The 7,308-nt window shown below is 34.0% G+C and overlaps 1 pseudogene; it reads right to left on the bottom strand.

Annotated features, from left to right (window-relative positions):
* Nucleotides 1-667: 667 nt before the first annotated feature.
* Nucleotides 668-7,308, bottom strand: part of LOC124975210 (DNA-directed RNA polymerase II subunit RPB2-like) — a 78,254-nt pseudogene continuing 71,613 nt past the window's right edge.

Here is a 7,308-nt window from a genome sequence, read left to right as displayed (position 1 = left end):
AGATGAAATGGTTTAATTTTCTGTTAAAATGCTTTTTGAATTCATAGTAAAATAACTAGTTAGAATGTCAGTTATGAGCAATTATAATTGTATAAACAACCAAGTGTTTGAAAACATATAACCATGTATTAAGGATTTATTTTTGAGTAGCTTTTTTCTTTATACAGAAATTGCAAAGAAAGTGCAGAGATTTCCCAGGTAGCCTCATCCTCATTTTTCTTTTGAGGTGATTTATGTGTACTGTCTCAAATAGGTTAACATCCTAGAAAAGTTGTCAAGAAGAACCAACACTAGTGTGCTATCACTAAGTGCAGTTGCATTTCCTTTGTCTTCTCAGGTCTGCCTCTTCCTGTTCCAGGACCCCAAATGACATTCAGTTCCTGTCCCTATAGACTTCTCTTTGCAGGTGAACAGTTTCACAGACCTTCCTTGTTCCGATGACCTAAACAAGGTTGAGAAGGGCCTTTCAGGTACTTTTTACATTGTTCTCTATTGGGGTTTACATTTTATCTTCATATTTATCCTGGGGCTGTGGGTCTGGGGGAGGCATGTCACGTAGGTGGACAGCATCTCTGTGATCTCAGGCCCCAAAGGGGAATATCCTGTTAGTACTGACTCTGCTCACCTGGCTAAGCCACGACCTTTCAAGTTTCTCATTAGGAAGTTTCTATCTCTGTGTGTCCACATTGTCTACGATCTTCTGGAGGAAGTCACACTGCATGGCCTGTACATAAGGAACAGGGAGTTAATTCCACCTCCTTGAAGGCCGAGTGTGTGCCCCAGTTATCTGAAATTCGTCTGTAGTTTCCAGTCAACCCACTTATTTATCTATTCAGTTACTTATTTGTATCACTGTGGACATTGGGTAGTTACCTTATGCTCATATTTATTATCCAATTCTGTAGTTCCTTATTACTTAATTCATTGTTGGTTTAACCTTTGGGGTTTTTCCACTGGGATCTTTTTTCCATTATCTCCTGTTGTCCTTCAGCATATTTTCTTGCTTTGTCCCAAAGTTCTTTCTGATACTTAAATGTTACCCTGGCTTTATACTTACTTTCTTGGTTCTAGTATCTGCCACTTCTTCAAAGAGCCCTAACTCCTTGGATTAGAGAATGATATCAAAATCTTATTTCTGAATGGGTATGGTGGCACACACCTATAATCCCAGTGGCTTGGGAGTCTGAGGCAGAAGGCTTACAAGTTCAAAGTGAGGCCCTAAGCAAGTTAGACCCTATCTCTAAATAAAGTAGCAAAAAGGGCTGGGGTGTGGCTTAGTGGGTAAGTACCCCTGGGTTCAGTCCCTGGTACCAAAATAAATAAGTAAATGAATAAATTAATAATGCACAAATTTCTATTAAAAATCTTTCATCTGACAAATGTACCCACTGCATTTTTTAGAATGATTATATATACACATATATATGTATATATATACACATATGTATATATATTTATATATATGTATATTTATACATATTTATGTATATATAAGCTGTCTTATTTATCTAATTTTAGCTTCAGACAGACATGATACCCTTATTTTTATTTATTTATTTCCATGTGGTGGTGAGGAACAAACTCAATGCGTCATAGGATCTAGGTGGATTCTTGGCCACTGAGCTACACCCCAAGCTCCTGACCATTGCATCTGTTTTTTTTTTTGTTTGTTTGTTTGTTTTTATGTTTCATCTCCTGATTTTATTAACTAGCATGAGGCCACCAAGATGAGGGAGGTAGTCTCATTCCTCTGATATTTTAGCTTAAAAGGTGTGATTGCCATAACCTAGCTTAAGCACCAACTACATATTTAAATTTATTCCTTTCCCAAAATCTCTCTTCTTGGGGTACCTGAAGTATAACATCAACAAGATTACAGTTAACTGTAGATTTTGAGATCAGGACCTGCTTTTCATTCCAAGCCACATCCAATCACTGTCAGTACACATATGGTAAAACCAGTTTGCTTTTACAAGAGCATTTTTCTTTCATAACCAGTCACAGCACTGTCAATATCCTGGTTTAGTATTAGTTATGTAAAACAATACCACTTAAGGAAATTTGGTGAAGAGTATACAAAATGTATTATTTTACCAACTTCCTGGGAGACTGCAATTATTTTAAAATAGTGTTTTACTTTATTTTGTCATGATGGGGTTTGACCCCAGGGCCTCCCTCACACTGCCAGTGCTCCACCACTGAGCAACATCCACAGCCCTTTTCACTTTGAGACTTGTCATTAAGCTTCCTAGGCAGGTTTCCCAAGCATGTGACCCTCCTGCCTTAACCTCCCAGAGTTTCTCATATTAGAGGTGTATACCACCACACCTGGCTTAAAATGTTTTAAAAATCTAAACAAAAATATTACTTGTAGAAAAGAACAAGAGGAGGAAAACACAGAAGTGAAAAAGAAAATAGGAATCAACTTAGAAGAGAGTTTGGGAGTTACCTGACCAATGGAGGACATCTGTCAAGGGGATTGTGTCACCCTGTGAAAAGGATGAAGGATGTGATATAATAGCTGCCCTATGACCTTTAAGATTAAGGTAATATCCATAATCTAGCATCTAAAGCTAATTTATTGCATCTCTATGGCCCTTAAATCAATGAAATATCAATGCTATTGCATGTTAAACTAATATAATAGCTGTTCCATGGCCTTGAATATTGAAGTAATCTCCACACTATAGCATCTTATACATATATATTTGCTGTCCTGTGATCTTCCATATAAGTATGATATCTGTTATGTGGCATCTAAAACTAATATAATAGCTGCCTGTTGCATTTCACACTGATATAATATTCATACTATAGCAGCTAATGCTAATGTAATATTTGTCCAGTGGACTTTAGTACTAATATAATCTCCATAGTAAAGCATTTATACTTGATAAAATAGTTGCCCCATGGCCTTTCAGAGTAATATAATATCTGTAATATATAATCCAAGACTAATGTAATAGCATCTTAAACTATTCTAACAGCTGGTCTGTGAACTTTAATAATAATGTACTGTCCATACTACAGCATCTAAATTCAATATAATACCTGACTTTTGGTTTAGTGCTAATATAATATACAATAAGATACACCTGAGAAACTAGCAGTCAGTAATGGTGGAGCAATGACAGTGCACCTCTCTTCCTTTGATGATTCTCTTCCAGAAATATAGATTGATCTTATGTTTTTACATGTTTTAGAGAAATACACATACTTAAGTTTCTTTTCAGTTGATTATAATCTTCCAGTCTTGCATATTTTCAATTGTTTCATTTTTTAATTAACAAGAAATTTATTTACTCTTAGCTCACTTATTTGATTGCAGTATTTAAAATAAATGTTTTCTGAGCATGAGCAAATACACTAAGATTATACATTTTTTCCTTTCCTTATGAGTTTGAATCAAAACTTAAATTTTCAAAGTTATGTGATTTGAGGTGGGGGAGAAAAAATAAATCTACAACAAAGACATAACAGCAATGTATGTTAGTCTCGTTACTAGGAGTATGGCCACTGTTTATCTTTCTTTTTTTATTGTAAACAAATGGGGTACAAATTTTTTCTCTGTTTGTACATGAAGTAGACACATACCATTTGTGAAATCATACATTTACAAAGGGTAATGGTGTTTGATTCATTGTTATTTTTTCCTTCCCCCACCCCTCCTACCCCTTTTTTCCCTTTGTACAGTCCCTCCTTCCTCCAGTCTCCCTCCCAGCCCCAATATGTATCATCATCCACTTATCAGTGAGATCATTCGTCCTTTGGTTTTTTGAGATTGGCTTATCTCACTTAGCATGATATTCTCCAATTTCATCCCTTTGCCTGCAAATGCCATAATTTTATTATTTCTTATGGCTGAGTAATATTCCATTGTGTGTGTGTGTGTGTGTGTGTGTGTATACACACACATACATATCACATACATATCACAGTTTATTTATCCATTCATCAATTGAGGGGCATCTAAGTTGGTTCCACAATATGGCTGTTTTGAATTGAGGAGCCAAGAACATGATTGTACATATTTTTAACAGCATTCAACTATGACATCAACATTGAGGAGACTAGGTGAAGATATATTTAAAAGAGTGGTAATTATAGGAATTCAGGATAATTTTTCAGAACATTCTGTGGAAAATAAACCAAAGACAGCTGCTTTCTTTAAGAACTCCAATTTGCCATTGAGATTTTTGTCAACCTTAATTGTTCTCAAAACAGTCACTCAAGGTAAGCTTTCAAGCATGCTTACAGAATAATTTTTAGTAACTAGGAGATGTAACCATATAATAAAGCAATTATTTTATAATCAAATGTGTTTGAAATTTTCAGTATGAGATTTTGGCTTATTTCATAATGGTGGCACATTATTTAAAATCAACTTTTATTTGCTGAATTTGAGAGAATGAAGTCTTTTGTATTGTTACTTCCTCCCAGAAGCCTGTGTTGATTCTCTTAGATCATGTTCTAATAACACACTTCACTTAAAATTGTTGGCTTATTTGCCACATTAATTGGAATTGCTAGTTAGTTTATTATTTTCTGCTACACAACCAAGTTGGCAAACTATAACTTATAGAGAATATCGGGTCCACCATTTATTTTGTTAATAAAATTTTCTCACACAGCCATGCTCGTTTGTTATGTCTTGGCTATGACTCTTTTTCCCTTTGAACAGCAGAGCTGAATAGTTGGCAACAGAGACTGTATAGCCTCTAAAATTTATAAAAGTGTTACCTGGCCTTACACCAAAAAAGCTTATCAATCCTGCACTAATTAGCTTATTAAGGATAAAAACTTATTTTGTTTTTCCACCCATACCTAGCATGGTGCTTGGCATACAAGAATGAATTTATTGATATATAAAGAAATGAATCAATTAAAAATAATGCTACATGCAGAAGACCTGGGCTCAATCTCCAGCATTGAAAAGGAAAGAAGAAATGAAGGGAGGGAGGGGGCAAAAGGGAGAGAAAGAAGGAAATGCTTCAACCAAAGATGATCATAACTTTTTCCCTCCAGTACTAGGGATTGAACCCAGGTGTGTTCTACTACTGAACCACATCCCTGACCATTTTTATTTTTTATTTCATGACAGTGTCTCACTAAGTTGCCAGCTTGGCCTCAAATTTGTGATCCTCCTGTCTCAGCCTCCTCAGTTGCTGGGATTTACAGGTGTGCAGCTTAATTATATGTAATGTCAACTTAATTGATACACTTTAAATTATTACCTGTAACCAGTTGTCATTCTGGATCATTAAATATGAGAAATTTTGTTAAAGTGAGTCATGCCACTGTGGTAAAGTAATAAATATATCACTTTTATATCTATTGTGTTTGCTAAATTGTATGACTCAGAATGGTGTTTTTTTTTTAAATGGGCAATGACATTAATTTTATTTGGGTACTTTATCTGAAGTATGTTTATCTGAAGTCGTTACTCCTAGGGATAAGTTAACTAATGAAAAAAAAGTGATAATTCTGCCTTCTTTGTTGTTTTTGCTTGGTTTTGGTTTCCATAATTATAATAGACTGGTAACTGTTTGAAAGATCATTTACAAACCAGTCATGGTGGCTCATGCCTGTAATCCCAGCAACTGAGGAGTCTGAGGCCAGAGAATCACAAATTTGAGGCAGCCTCATCAACTTAACAAGACCCTTAGTAACTTAACCCTGTCTCAAAATTAAAAAGGCATGGACATACTCAGTGGTAAAGTGTCTCATAGTGATTAAGTAGTCTTATCATCAAGAGAACGTGATAATCCTTTACGTGGATTATCATGAAGCAAAAACTGATCGAACTGAAAGAATAAACAATTGTTTTTTTTTAATTTTGAGACAAGGTTTAGTAGGTTTCCCAGAGTGACTTTGAATTTACAATCCTCCTCCCTCAGCTTCCTGAGTCACTGGAATCATAGGCATGTGCCTCCACACACATCTATATTAAATTCTAGCTTAATAGTAGCCATCTATTATCAATATCAATAAACTTCATTATTGCTTATATTATTTAACTTTTAAGAGTTGAATTAAGATATATTAGATCACATCAGCTGTCTACGGATATATAAACAACCAAACACTTATGGGACTTACAAAAACCTTTTATTTACTAGATCTTAATTTTTTTGGATTGATAATTTGAGATGGACCCAAGTGACAGGTTTTTCTGGGTTGAGCTCCCTGTTATTGGTTGACCTTTCTCCCATGGGGCCTATTCACGTGTGGCAGAAAAGTTGGCGATGCAAGAACTCTCTAGGCTAGGATTTCAAGCACACAGCATCATTTCTTCTGCACCTTGTTAAAAGCATAGAGTTAGCCTAGGCTCAGAGCTGGGCAGTGGAGCTCATCTATAGATGGCAATGGTGGCAGAGTTTCTAATTGCTTTTTAAAGCTGCCATATAGACTTAATAAAGGAAAACCTTATCTTACACTGATTAAGATCAACAGATTGACTTTTGGTAAAGAATATAAAGGTAACATTTCAATGACAGGACTTTATTAAAAGACTCAATATTATAACACATTTAGGAAAATAAATGTTTTGAAATAGTTATAATTAATATTTTAAAAATATTCTTTTGGAAGATAAATTGGTCTTATTTTCAGAAACACCTTCTCTGCTGGATAAATTCAAATGAGAACATAATTTTTCTGTAAAGTCGTTCTTGAAAAAAGTAGTCAAGTACTATTTTTTACTTTTTAAAACTCTTAAAGAACAATTTCTTCAGCTTGTAAATTTTAGGAAAAATTCCATATAGCACTCAGCCTATTTAATAGTCAGATGATATATTAATAAGTGAAAAAATTTGTATTAAATGCAGCAGGTGGTGCTGTGATAAAACTTTTGTTCCTTATAGAGTTTATAATTCATGTATACTCTGCTTGTGTAATTGCTAAATATATATATATATATATATATATATATATATTCTAAACAAGGCAAATCTAAACAATCTAGCAACTTTGTTCTATTATTCTTTTATTTCCAATTTTTATTTTTTAACTACAAAATTAATTATAGTAATGTTAATGTTCATTGAACTAAATTCTACCAAAAAGAAAAAGGAGTACACTATAAAGGGATCCAGAGGCACAGATCCTTATTTCTCAAAATATTTTAACATATATTTTAATTTCATACAAGTTACTATAATTTCTCATTCTTAGTAACTAGGGTTAATTGTTTCCTTAATATTTATGTAAGAAAATTCAACCAAAAACCAAGAAGACAATAAATGTCATTTGGTGATTCTGTTATACTTTCAGTGTATTTGAAGTCAATAAAGTAGAAATCTCAATAGA

Source organism: Sciurus carolinensis, unplaced genomic scaffold (assembly GCF_902686445.1).
Source record: "Sciurus carolinensis unplaced genomic scaffold, mSciCar1.2, whole genome shotgun sequence".
Taxonomy (NCBI): domain Eukaryota; kingdom Metazoa; phylum Chordata; class Mammalia; order Rodentia; family Sciuridae; genus Sciurus; species Sciurus carolinensis.
Note: the sequence above shows the minus strand (reverse complement) of the source record. Positions and strands in the feature narration are given on the sequence as shown.